The sequence below is a fragment of the Schistocerca serialis genome, chromosome 3, assembly GCF_023864345.2.
Source record: "Schistocerca serialis cubense isolate TAMUIC-IGC-003099 chromosome 3, iqSchSeri2.2, whole genome shotgun sequence".
NCBI classification, from domain to species: Eukaryota; Metazoa; Arthropoda; class Insecta; order Orthoptera; family Acrididae; genus Schistocerca; species Schistocerca serialis.
Genome location: NC_064640.1, coordinates 591,436,020 through 591,450,982, shown reverse-complemented (window position 1 = coordinate 591,450,982; position 14,963 = coordinate 591,436,020).

Sequence of the window (14,963 nt, the reverse complement as noted above, 5' to 3'; positions counted from 1 at the left end):
AGTGGGTAACACAAGTTGCGTGCCGTAACAAATAAGTATCGAGGCTGCTCAAAGAGAGGTTCCCGCTACGGCAGATTGCGAAACACACTTTTCGTCAATATTAGCGAAGCGTGCACCCATCGGCATCAGATGGCACCCAGGAAACCAATCGTACAGTTACCAGAGAACGAATGTCTCCAAAAATCACTTCTCGCTCCACAGTTCTCTACATTCAAAGAACTCAACAAACTGGGAATTACACAATGCCACTACCAATGTGACTGACGAACATAGCACTAATTTCACGAAAAAACAGTGGGCAGCAAACAGAGGAATCCTGTCTTTTTGTACAAAATGCACGTTAACAAATCAAACGCAAGGTTGGTACTGGAGTAGAGCAGTGTTTCCTCGACTGGGCAGCCTCTTCACACCAAGCAGGAGCGACTCAAGTCAACTGGATCACCAAAATTTTATACCGAAGACCACTATCTTTCTCACGCTGGTCAAGTGGCGCTGCAGCGTCTCGACATTTGATGTTCATGCAGAGAGGCAAAAATGCCATACTGGATTATGCTCTGGGGACAGCAGTGGTGGCACAACGTTTCTTGCCCTCAGCTAGGCCAGGCTCCAGCTCCGACCACGAAAACAAGAAGCAAGCCGCAGTCTCACTTCTGCGATAACTGCCTCTCTTCCTGGGGAGGATCGCCTCTCCTAATGTGACTCACTGACTGCCTTCTACCGACGTTATGACTCTGAAGCCACACTGGCAATACACCTTCTCAGCTCGAAAAACGCAAAGCCTTCTCCAAAACCCATATGGCGAGTACTCTCAATAAAATAACTTACAGTTAGTAGCAGGAAATGAAACAATTTGGCTTAACTAGATGTGACTGTGATGTCACTAACTTCTCCTCTCTTCCCAGAGAGACTTGCTCCACGTACCATGCTATATAAGCTCTTCAATATCACGACATATTAATTTACCCACCTGTGCTCTACCAGCCTCAACATGTGCGAACCTTACTCCAATCCCTATTACTCAACTAACACTTTCTGGTCATCATATTTTCCTGAATCCTGATACGTTCTCCCAGTATGACTCTCATTATTCCTTACACTGATTCATTCAGTTATGAGTGTCGTGATGTTCAGTTCGATGACTGGTTTGATGCAGCTCTCCATACAAGTGTATCCAGTGCAAGCATCTTCATCTGGTCACATGGTATCTTACCACAAATTTCCAAAACAGTGTCATCCGCAAAATCTCGAATATTCTATTTCTTCTCCCTGAATGTTAGTTCCTGCCACAAGATTTTCTTTGGTTTCCTTTATAGATTGCTCAACATACAGACTGAATAATATTGGGGATAGTCTACAATCCTGTCTCACTCCCTTCTCCACCACTGTATTCCTTTCATGCCCTTTGACTCTTATAACTGCCGTCTGGTTTCTGTACAGGTTGTAAATAGCCTTTCACTCCCTAAAATATGTCCCTGACCCTCAGAATTTCAAAAAGAGTATTCCAGTCAACGTTTCCAAGACTTTCTCTCAGTCTACAAATGCTATAAGCGTTGGTCTGCCTTTCCTTCACCTATCTTCTAAGATAAGTCGTAAGGTCATATTGCCTCCTATGTTTCTACATTTATCTGGAATCCAAACTGGTCTTTCCCGCGGTCGGCTTCTACCAGTTTCTCCATTCTTCTGTAAAGAATTCGTGTTAGTATTTTGCAACCATGACTTATTAAGCTAATAGTTCGATTATATTTACACCTGTCGGCATCTGGTTTCTTTAGAATTGGAATTATTAAATTCTTTTTGAATTCTGCGAGTATTTCTCCGGTCTTGCACATCTTACGCACCAGATGGAAGAATTTTGTTCTATCCGTAGTTTTAACGGAATGTTGTCTACTCACGGTCGACACGGCTTAGATCTTTCAGTGCTCTATCAAATTCTTCTCGCAATATCGTATCCCCCACCCCATATTCATCTACATCCCCTTATATTTCTATAATATTGCCGTCAAGTACATCTCTTTTGTTATCAACCCTCTATTTACTCCTTCTACCTTTCAGCTTTCCTGGTTTTCCATCTGAGCTCTTGATATTCGTACAGCAGCTTGTCTTTTCTCCGAAGGGCTCTTTAATTTTCCTTCCCCTAGTGATATATGCTTCTAAATCCTTACGTCATTTAAGCCATTCTTGCTTATCCATTTTGCACTTCATTTCAATCGTATTTCTTGGACATCTGTATTCAAAAATGTTCAAATATGTGTGAAATCTTATGGGACTTAACTGCTAAGGTCATCAGTCCTAAGGACAAACACACACACCCATGGCCGAGGGAGGACTCGAACCTCCAACGGGGCCAGCCGCACAGTCCATGACTGCAGCGCCCCAGACCGCTCGGCTAATCCCGCGCGGACGTCTGTAATCCCTTTCGCCTGCTTCATTTACTGCATTTTTATATTTTCTTTTTTCATCAGTTAAATTCAATATCTCTTGTGTTACCCAAGAACATCTGCTAGACCTCGTCATTTCACCTATTTGATCCTCTGCTGCCTTCACCATTTCATCTCTCAAAACTACCTATTCTTCGTCTACCGTATTCTTTTCTGTCGTGTCCAGCCCACTCGTCTAATATAGGGTGCTCATGAAGCTGTTTTCTCGGATAGCTAGACAACAATTCAAGCAAATCATATTAATGGAGTTTATTACAGTAAATTGAATTGACAATACTTCATTTAACCCATTTACAATGAGGTGTCGCTAGCAAATGGTGACATGCAAATGATCACTGTCCTTCGATGTATACAATTTACATGCAAGCAAATAATACTCTTCACGCGTCACGACTCGTCTTCTAGTGAGGCTGTGGCTAGCGTGGAGCGGCGCTTATATTCTTTTCATATACGGGCCGCTCCTGTCGTGGTGCGGTCCTGGTCGTCTCACAGCCTTTTCTGCTGTTACGTTTCAGGCCGACGTGCCGGCGCTTGATGTTACGCCGTAACACTCTTCCCTGCTTTTCTCGATTGTTCCCTAATGCTGCCTATGAAACTCTCAACAATTTATGGTTCTTTCATTTTATCCAGGACCCATCTCTTCAAGCTCCTATCTTTCTGCAATTACTTCAGTTGTAATCTGCAGCTCATAACTAATAAATTGTGATGCTACTGTACATCTGGCCCTGGATTTGTTTCACAGTTTAAAACCTAGTTCCGAAATATCTGTCTTACCATTACACAGTCAGTCTGAAACGTCTCAGTGTCCCCAAGTTCCTTCCACGTATACATCCTGTTTTCATAATCCTTAAACCAAGGGTCAGCTACGATTAGGTTATGTTCTGTGCAAAGTTCTACCAGGCGGTTTCCTCTTTCATTACTTTCTCCTAGTCTATATTCACCTACTATTTCTCCTTCTCTTCCTATTCCTTCTATCGAATTCCATTCCCACAAGATCATTAAATTTTCTTCTGCCTTAACTATCTGAATAACTTCTTTTATGTCATCAACCACTTCTTCAATCTCTTCATCATCTGGGAAGCTAGCTGGCATATAAACGTGTGCTGTTATGGTGGGTGTGGGCTTCGTGTCTACCTTGGCTACAATAATGCGTTCGCCGTGCTGTTCATAGTAGTTTACCAGTGTTCTTATTTTCTTATTCATTGTTAAACCTACTCCTGAATTACCTCTCTCTCATTTTGTGTTTATAACCTTGTATTCATCTGACCAGAGGTCCTGTTCCTCCTGCCACCGAACTTGCTAAATCCCACTGCTCAAAATGGCTCTGAGCACTATGGGACTTAACTTCCGATGTTATCAGTCCCCTAGAACTTAGAACTACTTAAACATAACTAATATAAGGACATCACACACATCCATGCCCGAGGCAGGATTCGAACCTGCGACCGTAGCGGTCGCACGGTTCCAGACTGAAGCGCCTACAATCCCACTGTATTTAACTTTAAACTATCCATTTCCCTTTTAAAATTTTCTATCCTGCCTGTCCCGTTTAGGTATCTGACACTTCATGAACGCGTTTTGTTTCTTCTGATAACGACATCCTGCTGAGTAGTCACCATCCAGAGATCCGAAGTCTGAACTATTTTAACTCCGGAATCTTCTACCCATTAGGATGTCGTCATCATCTAAGCATACAGTAGACATGCATGCCCTCGGGAAAAGTTATGGCTGTAGTTTCCTCCTGCTTTCAGCCGCTGGGAGTACCAGCATAGCAATGCCGTTTTGGCTGATGTTACAAGGCCAGGTAAGTTAATCACCCAGACAGTTGCCCGTGCAATTACTAAAAAGTTTGCTGCCCCTCTTCTGGAACAACACGTTCGTCAGGCCTTTCGACAGTTACCCTTCTATTGTGGTTTCACCTACGGTATGGCTATCTGTATCACTGAGACGCGCAAGCCTCCCCACCAATGGCAACATCTACGATTGATGGGGGGAGGCTGACAGTTATATCATATAAATTTCTTGCTACCTTGACGACTGAACTTCGAGGGAGCAGTAGCGATGTAACTATGACGTCGCAGCTAGTCACCCATCTTGCATTCTTGTGGTTTTTCATCGCCATACTACGTTGTTTTGAATCAGCATCGCCTGATAGTAAGACAAAAACCCATGACACACTTTTGCAGCATTGATATATTTTTTATCCTGTCATCAGTGCACCACAGCTTTTAACTGTCTCACTGAAGAAAAAACTTATCGACAGAAGCAAAAGGAGTGCGTCGTAAAAACTGAAAGAAAGAGGAAAGCTCCACACATGATTCAGGCGCTGTGTGGATGTCAGACCTGATTCATTCCAGTGAAGGCCCTTGGAGGACTGTTAAGTTTGTAGCTCTCATTAGAACACCACATTTACAATTTATGTCAAGAGCTGTCTACTACTTACACAGCTGTATTCTACATACACATGCCTATATCTCCCAGCAAATACTAGCCTTCATTTACGACATCACTATGATAGATCAACAGGACAAATGGAAGAGGACAGACACAAACTCAGGAACAGTAGACACAAGAAGCCCACGAGCGATTGCAGAACATACCACTCACCTTACAGATTTTTATAAAGTGACTGGGTACGTCACTACAAAAACCTTTTGCATCCACCTCCGGTAAAGAGTATTGCATTACCAGGTTTCGGGCTACAATATACAACTACTGAATGGATCGCATGTTTGACCCTTGCAATGCTGCCTAAGTGTTTGAAATTCTAACAAATCGTATTTACAATATGCTGCAATGTACTCTACCAATCAAAACCATGCGAGCCTGCTAACAATTACCTTACCGAACAGTTACCGCATAGTTTTTATGAAAAATATCCTGCGTTATGTCTACTGAGGTTGTAGGGATACCTACAAGTTGACGGATGACCTGGATGATTTCCTATAAAGTTGTTCTGAGTGTGAAGTAGAGCGTTGTCTACCTGGAATCAATAACAGCAAACCTCTCCATACCACAGCCAGTAGAGGACGTCATATCCACCACACTGATGGGAAACCTATTTCGGCGCCCTCTTTGAGATGAAAGAAGTACACCATTTCCCAGTCACATTTTGGATATGAACTGAGTCGTCAGTTTCATAACTACTTTGATTCTGTTACTAACAGAGGTTTGTGAGGTACTGCAAACTCTGTGCGAACATTTGCTTGACAGTTGTCGTGTTTGCAGAGATAGTGCAGAATGATGTTAAATTTCACTTGTCAAACACAGCTGCTATGTATTTGTCGGTTTCCTTATAGGATGCATTTTCCTTTGCAGGCCATCATTTTATAGGGCTGATGCGAGCATATAATTTCTGAACAATAATCGGATGTGAACAGTGGGCACTATATACCTCCAGAAAGTTGTATTGCGGATGTATCACAAATAATGCAAATTTTCCTTGGTTTAGAAGGAAGTTGTTTTACCACCTTGAAGTTTTCACTATAGTGAGTGGAACATAAAGCATGCGCGCTGGATGTATATCAGATGTTGGACATATACGTCCTGCATTACAGTATTAACAGTACTGCACTCTGCATGATTAATATTTTCGAAATCACATATCTTAAACATTATAACGTGTTTAAGTGCAGAACCGTGTAGCCTTATCAGTGTGTGTGTGTGTGTACGTACTATGATCATTTCTCTCCTGCCAGTACCTTTTTGGTTTGACGCTAGATACTGGAAGAATACACCAGAATTGATAGCTCAGTTGATTTACATAAAATGCTTCATACTCTGACTGTTTGGAGATTCATCATCCATAAACAACACGTTTATTCTTCACCGTGTGTTATATCACCACAACACTCTCATATCAACTGTACATTGATACAGGGTGCTAACCTCCTCAACATTCATGCATCTGGAGAGATCTTGTGCACTTGGATGGATGCCGTGAATAAGACTGGTGCGGAAAGGTGTGCACTGAAGAGGCACCTGTGGACTCCGCTCACTCTATGAGATGTGGAGTGTAGCGGGTATAGTACCCTCCTATTTCTGGTTATTTGTAAATTAAACTGTCCACAGTGTTGCAGGAGGGTTGGTTAAAGACAGGGAGGAGGGGATCTTTTAATTTCCAACTTTATCCTATGAATGCGAGAATACTCTGAAACTACCATCCACAAAGGAAAAGATGGTCAATCGTCATCGTAGATTCGGCACTATGATCAAAGTGATACACATTGTAGACAGCCTAACTGCATCGATATAAGATGCAGTTTGGTTTACTTTGGTCGATATGTCTGAGAATTAACCATGAAACGGCGTACTGCACAGTCATGTATCTACATTCGCAATCTAGTGTACGTTACTCGCAACGTGGTGGAGGAGTGGTTTAGCAAGGACATGGAAATTGGGAAGCATGCTACAGTGTCATTGGATGGCGTTGAAATTACGGAAAAACTGTCAGAATTGCTAAAACTGGTCACACTATTAACTGTGGTGCTTATTAAAGTACATCGTCCCATATTTACAGTGTGTTTTTCATACCATGTCCACTGGTACGCTGTTGATTACTACATAATGATTGTCTGACACCACTTGTTTGAGATGGAGGGAGACTTGTTGGGAGCAACACATTCCGGGGATCCCCAGCACCAAAACAGTGAGCATGTACATGGCTGCAGTACATCTCTTCAAAACAGAACACCTAGATATCTATTATCGCACCTCTGTGGAAGATGAGATTTTCTTAACCATCCTGTGTCTTGTGGGAGGGGCATAGTTTACACCATGCGATATCCAGCTTTCTGTGAGAGCCAATGAGCCGGCCGCTGTGGCCGAGCGGTTCTAGGCGCTTCAGTCTGGAACCACGCGACCGCTACGATCGCAGGTTCGAATCCTGCCTCGGGCATGGATGTGTGTGATGTCCTTAGGTTGGTTAGGATTAAGTAGTTCTAAGTTATAGGGGACTCATGACCTCAGATGTTAAGTCCCATAGTGCTCAGAGCCATTTGAACCATTTTGAAGAGCCAATGAATCTAAACGTGTTAATGTCAGTTTAGCACCTGGCACAGACCGCGAAGTCATGGTAGAAAACCAAAATGCATTGCTGTGTACACAGCTGTAGCCATGCTACACTGCTTAAATGTATTACAGCAAAGGACAACGTATCAAACTCCTTATGAAAAAACAACACAAGAACACTGTATTTATCACTGATAGTCGATATGCTCCTCCTCCAGTACAGGAAAGAAAACCTCGCACAGGTCCATGGAAGTGACATCGAACACTGGTCGTCTGCTCCAGTGGACCAATACATGTGTACTTTATGGTATCACCACACATGGTCGATGTGAACATGGAGACACATTTGTTTCCCGATGTATAGGAAGAATGATGTGGTAAAATCTTATTGAGTTTTCTACCAGACGATGATAGTGAAGTTTTTATAGTCAGAGAAAGAGAGAGAGAGAGAGAGAGAGAGAGAGAGACTGTGCTATAAGCGAAGACTGGGACGCCATTATACTGTCGTATTTCTAGCATGGTAATCATAGGTATGCGGTAAAGGATATTAGGCCATGTACAGGGGGATATTTATAGATAGTTATTCGATATCGATGAATTGTACGTATTATGCTTTTGAATTTATTTTTACAGTCTATGTATACTCCTCATGGTTGTGAATTTCCTCTCGTACGTTAGAGTGTTATTTTTCTCGTTGTGATAGGTCTGTACCTAGTCAGTAATGGACTAGACGATCATCTATCTAATGGTACACTGCTGTCAGAAAGTGACGGGATTTTGCGATAATTAGCAGGTGTCCGTAACTTTGAGGGGAACATCTCTTAATCGTCATAATCAGGTGAATTCTAATGCTGTACATCGAAGACTGGAGGATTCGTGAGAACACGACAGGTGAACGATATTCTAACGAAAGGGGACTTGCGAGATAAGCTGTGTACCTCTTATTCTAAGTATTGTGGGAAACATATTACAACCTCTCACATACGTCTCGCGAAGTGACTGCAATGATAATGTCAGGGGCTAATATGAACGTATCTACAGAGAGACAACCGGCAGTAGAAATTCTATCTTTTGGTTTCTCGATATATAAGAAGACTCATTTTTGTGTGCCTATAACTGGGTGGAGTGACATCTTAATAGGTAACCTAAATTTGCATCTACATCTACATGCATACACTACAAGCCATTGTAAAACGTGTTGCACAGGGTACCCTGTACCATTGCTAGACATTTCCTGTAATATTCCAGTCGAAAAGAGAACACGAGAGGAAAAGACTGCCTATATGTCACCGTATGAGTGCTAATTTCTGTAATCTATTCGAGGTTCGTTTGTGAAATGGATGTTGCCGGCAGTAGACTCTTCCTGTAGTCAGCTGAAAATGTCTGTCTTCAATATAGTGTTCCTTGAAAAGAAAATAGCATGCTCTTCAGAGATTTCCATTTGTGTTCTCGAAGCATCCATCCACTAATTTATCGGACGGCAAAAGGAACGCATCTATGGGGCTATATTCTGCGGGAAACCTAAATCTGCTGACTCGTACACGTTTGGGATATAGTGGTCAGTAGACAGGTATTTTGTTATTGTTCACTGAGACAATTTTTCCAGGACATTTCTAAAACATATCTAAGAACGTTTTGTTTTCTGGGAGGGATGAGAGGAACCAGATAGTTCAACGTCATGGTATTCATCCCAGTCCTTCTGAGAACAATGGGACAGCTGTTGAGAGTTTGGAATCATTAAGAGCTGTCCGCACATCGAGTGGTGGCTTGTCAGCTGGGAGCGGTACAGCTCTGATGTGTGGGCAGAGGTACGCGACCTGGTGGATGTGGTGGCTGATATTCAAATGCGACCTAGTGGCGAAGGCATCGTGAGGTTCGAGAAGAGCAGCAGAATTAGTTTGGTTGCAGTATAACAGAATTCTAAGTGCCCACCAGCATGATAAGGCAACCAGAGACAGAACGCAATTAGCGTTGAATTTCTTTATCTATTTATTGATGGTTACCACCTGTTTTGATATTGGAGGAAGTGACTACCTAGCCTGTGGGAACCCTCCAGACACGTCACGGCTGCGACTGTTTTGGCTCCCTAGCGAGCGTTATTCGACTGCAGGAAAAAATTACTCACCATGGAAATGGACCTACATGATCAGTTTATTTAAATAGCCTATCAATTTCATATCAATGACGTTCCACCAGGTGGGTGGAAGCCAGGGCGAGAGTACTACGAATATGATTCGAGATGTGGAGCAGTAATCAGGCGTTCCTTCGGTGATGCAAAATCCTTTAACAAAACTTCACTCTCCCACCTACACGGAGAGACATGAACATCGTAATGAAATTAGCGATATTACCGAATCTGTAAAGTGACATGTAGTAGAGACTTCGAATGTAACGAGGTATTTGTTTGCTTCAACAAAGTTCGAAAGTGAGGAGGCAACCTGTGACAGAGCCTGTCATGAGCCAAAACTGAGTTTAATATTCCAGTCCTGTGATGCAGGACATTGCAGTTAATAAACTGATTCGAAAAGACTTTTTCTTATCTGATGGTAAAATGCTTTTGGGGAATACACCACATTTCCATAGTGTTGTACAGAATTTTGGCAACAAGTAACGATACTTTAGCGATGTAAAAACGTGTGTATGTCAGATTTCTTCTCTTTTCCAAAATAACTTGTACAAAATGCAGGGCTCTACGTTTCATGTGAAATATTCGAGATATTTTGACAAAATAACATCCCCATTTTGTATTGGGTAAAGTGGATTTTTTAAACTGAGGAGTTTTTAAACTGTCTCACATTGTGCCACAACCAGTGGCAGGAGCAGTCATGAAGTTTCAGCAATAGGAAGTTCCAAGCGGCATTTACGTAGAAAAGTCCAGACTAGCCAGTTCTTCAGTACACAATACACTTGGTAAATGATGTTTGACTAAACTGGAGGTAACTGGTCAGTCTCTATGTCTTGGGATGCCATGTTCAAATAAGACAGTGGGCACTACACTCATAAATGTAAATTGTAGAAAGTTTTCCCATGTTTTTGTTGGGTAGGATGCGATTTGCTTTTCGAAAATAGATATGTTTCATTCCTCAATTACGTTGTTACAGGAGTCCCGTATGTAGGGGCAGGGATTTATACAGACAGTGGGTCGCTGTTCCAGGATTGTCACGTAGCTCTACGTTCCTCCCAATAAACAGATTCACAGAAATTAATCGTTCAAACAATATTCCAGGAACTGCAATCGATTTGATCAGACATTTCCTGCTGCCATGAGAAGGGGAGTTAGATTGCACCAGTATTCTTGGATAATGATGTCATGATTAGACTGTGTCGGTATTCCAAAGATGATACGCAAATTGTAATTCTATAAGTAGTGAATATATTATTATTATTATTATTATTACTATGTCTTCTGAAATCCTATGTAATTAGCATTTGAATTTACAGCCAAAATTCGAATTTTCCACGAAATTTTGTATCTTCCACCAATTTTTGAATTTCCTGCCGTTTTTTCTGTGTAAGGGAGGTAATTTTCCGGAGGCGTGGTGGACAAAGGTGGTATGTGCCGGCTGGGAAAGCCCATGACGTTATCAGTAGGGTGGTGATAATTAATTGGTCTATTAATTCGATATAAAAAGTGTCTCAGAACAGACATTACCCTTATACTTACATTTGCTCCATTTGCTAGTGGAACAGGATGGGGAATAATCGTTAATGGTACAAGGTACCCCCAGTGTACGGTGTGTGCGTACTATTTGTGGCGATGTAGGTGAACTAAACTGAATGCAACTTCGATTGTGAGGCGTAAGGTGGATGTTACTATTTTGAACAGGAAGCAGTATGAGTGCAAGGAACAAGATTATTTCAGAACAAGACGCACAGCGCATAGCGTCCACATCTGTCCTGTTGAACAGTACATTTTAGTACATTACAGAAGTACATTAGTACATTACAGATACATTTTAGTACATTTACAGATACATGTACATGTTGTCCGAGAAAGAATAATAAGTATTCAGGGATATGACAGGGACGATCATTGTAAGCTACAGAGTTTTGTAAACTTGCACTCTTAAATGCATACTTTTAGTACCATTAGCACTTACTCACCTTCAAAGCAAGGAAGATCATCGTCTCGTCGAGAACGAGATCATTAGTGACGAATCAGAAGCTCACGTTACGGAAGGATCGGAAAGGAAATCGGCCGCACCCATCCTAGCATCTGCTTGGAGCGATTTACTGAAATCAAGGAAATCCTAAACCTATATTACCGGACGGGGATTTAAACCGTCGTGCTCCCGAATAAGTGTTCAATGTTTCTTCATCTTCGGTACTGTGAAACAAACCTAATCTACTGCATGCTCTATGATTTCTATATTTATATCCATATCCATGGCCATATGGACCCAAACAAAACAAAAATCGATTAAACGTGGGCTCTAAAGGGCGTACCTCAAGAGTTACGAGCAGTTACTCATCTTCGCTACTACAAAATACATCCCTTCTACTGAACAAGTGCTCATTACTCTTAAGGTATGCGTTAGCTCATGTTTACCAGCCTTTTTTGCTTCGAATGATTTATCATTCCATATCTCTGAATACTGAGCATTCGTCCACGGATATACTGTACAAATGGGGTAAGAAATTAAGCGAAATACAACTACTCCGTAATGAGCAAGAGGAGACCATGGCTCCCTTACGGAAAAATATTCGTAAGGTATCCTTGAACAAAATCAAAAATTTTATCGCTGGAGCTCTGGTTCATTCTGAACATAATAAATTTGGTGTTCAGTTACATAAAATTTATGCCCCACGCTCGTTTTGTGAGAGCAGTGAGAATGCGTTGCCCTCACATCAATAGAACCGCTCAAGCATCATAGCATATAAAATGCTCTTTATTTTGCAATAAAAGTCATGACACGCTAAGGAACTGTATCTCTGTACTGAGAGCAGAGTTCTCAATTTTTTCACTTCACATTACATGTCAGGTGCCACTTTTCAGTCACAAAGGAATCATTTGACTTTAGCGTTGCAGGGAAACAAGGGAAAACGTAAATCTGGACGACTAGATGGTGGTATGAAACATGATCTTCCCGAATGTGTGTCCCGTGCTGAGCTACAGCCCAGGCATCGATATAATGAAAGTGGCGTTACCGTATACTCGTTTCCATCGGAAAACGTATTTAAGTGCCCACATTGCGGCGAGGTCGCTTCTTGAAGAGACTACAAATGCGAAAAAGAGTATGAGACCAAAATTTTTCAGACTCCTTCTGCAGGCATTACTAATGATATTTAAATACTCAAAATATTCAGAAGTCTGTAATTTTCCCTTGTTCTGTAATCCACCTAATATATTATTAGGGTTTTCGTGAGCAAACTATTTCTACGTTTGTGCTAGTGCTTAGCTTAAAAGTCTGCTAATAACTTTTTTGTTTCATGAAAATGCTTGAATGGAACAGTGAGTAAAGACTATGTATTGAGTTACGTTAGAGCAGAAAATCATGTCCGAAAGGAAATGTTTTCACAAAGGCACAGTTCATAAGAGTTTCGCGTGTCAGTGTTGGTGTCGTAGAGAAGGACAATGCTACAAAAGCAACAGTTCATGAACAGTGAAGTGGAAACGTAGAAGCGGCGGCTTTAAGCAACCTAAAAGGCTCGCGGCAGGTGTTAATGATTAAACAGTAGTGCTGTTGTAGGCGACAGCAACAGGAAGCGACGGGCACTGAAATATGGCCACAGGTGCAAATGAGCGCTGTGTAGCGCCCTTCTTAAATTCGACTGTCCACGCTTTTTGGCTGCTAACGCCGGCTATACAGTGACAGCAAACAAAGCCCATCAGTCCACAGAACTTGTTTCGCTGGGCTGTCTTCACACTTCACTGACCATTGCGACAAAAGAGGTGCGTGAAGTCGCTCTCACTGTTTTGCCTTCTTTAGGGTTTGGACGTATCGTTTCCGTTTATTTTTTTGAGAACTACTCAGAGCCTTTTTCCCTGACTACATAAACAGGTATTGAGCAAAAGAGAACAGAACGAATTTCATTGGATAAAGCGAGTAAAGGCCGCCGGGGTGGCCGAGCGGTTCTAGGCGCTACAGTCTGGAACCGCGCGACCGCTACGGTCGCAGGTTCGAATCCTGCCTCGGGCATGGATGTGTGTGATGTCCTTAGGTTAGTTAGGTTTAAGTAGTTCTAAGTTCTAGGGGACTGATGACCTCAGATGTTAAGTCCCATAGTGCTCAGAGCCATTTGAACCAAAGCGAGTAAAAATGATAGTGAAATTAATTTTTGCCTTTAAATCCTCACTATCTTCTTTGAACTGATTATGAGCTTGTCTAACATAGAACCATTTTTATGGTAGTATCAGGCGGACAATAACGCTACCCTTCACAAGTACTGTAATATAAAGAAGCTTACAAACTATTAAGCGATTCGTAAATTTTTTGAATATAAAGGGAATATGTACAAGCAGTGCATTCTAATGTAAGTTTTTCAGTAAAGGTCATTGACTAAATCCTTCAGGGTTATCACCCGCGCAGAAGTTACCGCATTTAAATGATTTCCCTACTCTGGAGAAGTACTAATCGTTAATAACTGAGATATAAGGGGCAATCAAATCAAAAGAGACAGATGGGAAAAAGTAAGTAAAGTGATCATTATTTGAAGTGTAATCGCCTTAACTGTGAATACATTTATCCCACTGTGAGACAGGATGATTTTGACTTTATGAAAACATGGTTCCGATTGCCAACGGAAGCATGACTGTACCCAGGCGTGCACATCTTCATCGGAAACAAATCGAAGGTCACGAATATCTTTCTTCAGGGCTCCTAAAATACTGAAATCGTACAGGGAGATATCGGGAAGTATGGAATGTGTGTAAGGGATTCCCGAGAAATTTTTGCAGTGCAGTAGGAAGAATCTTGGCAACATGTAAGCCATACATCGTGGGACAAATGTATTAAATTTTACTGAGATTACTTTTGAAATAATAAACAGTTTGCTTAATTTGTTTCTATAGGTCTCGTTTTTATTTGACTGTCCCTTATACAAATTATATCAGATACATAAAATGTTTCTAAATAATCAAATGCCTTTTCAGAACTTATAATGGAAACCGAAGTGTATCATTTTAATTATAAAGATATAAACCAGCACACAAAATAATGTATTTCATTCTCGTTCGACTGATGGGTGATACAGTGAAAATAATTCACTTTGTCTGTGTAATTATAATATATATAACTTCTTTCCTACTGTATAAGAATGCCCTATGGAGAATGCTGTCATATTGTTGGAACATATCCTGTACCACCAGTGGAAGGAGAGGTAACAATTGTAAACGGCCTTAGGTGAATACTTTACAGTCTCGTACTTTATTTATAGTGATATCGTCTATAGACCTCTATATCATCTACAGAGGTTCATGGAACCAGGGTTCATTTACTTAATGTGATTTGTTTTTCCTTTACTGTCCCCCCCCCCCCCCCTCCACCCTACTGCAGGTTTCACGAAGTCCGTAAC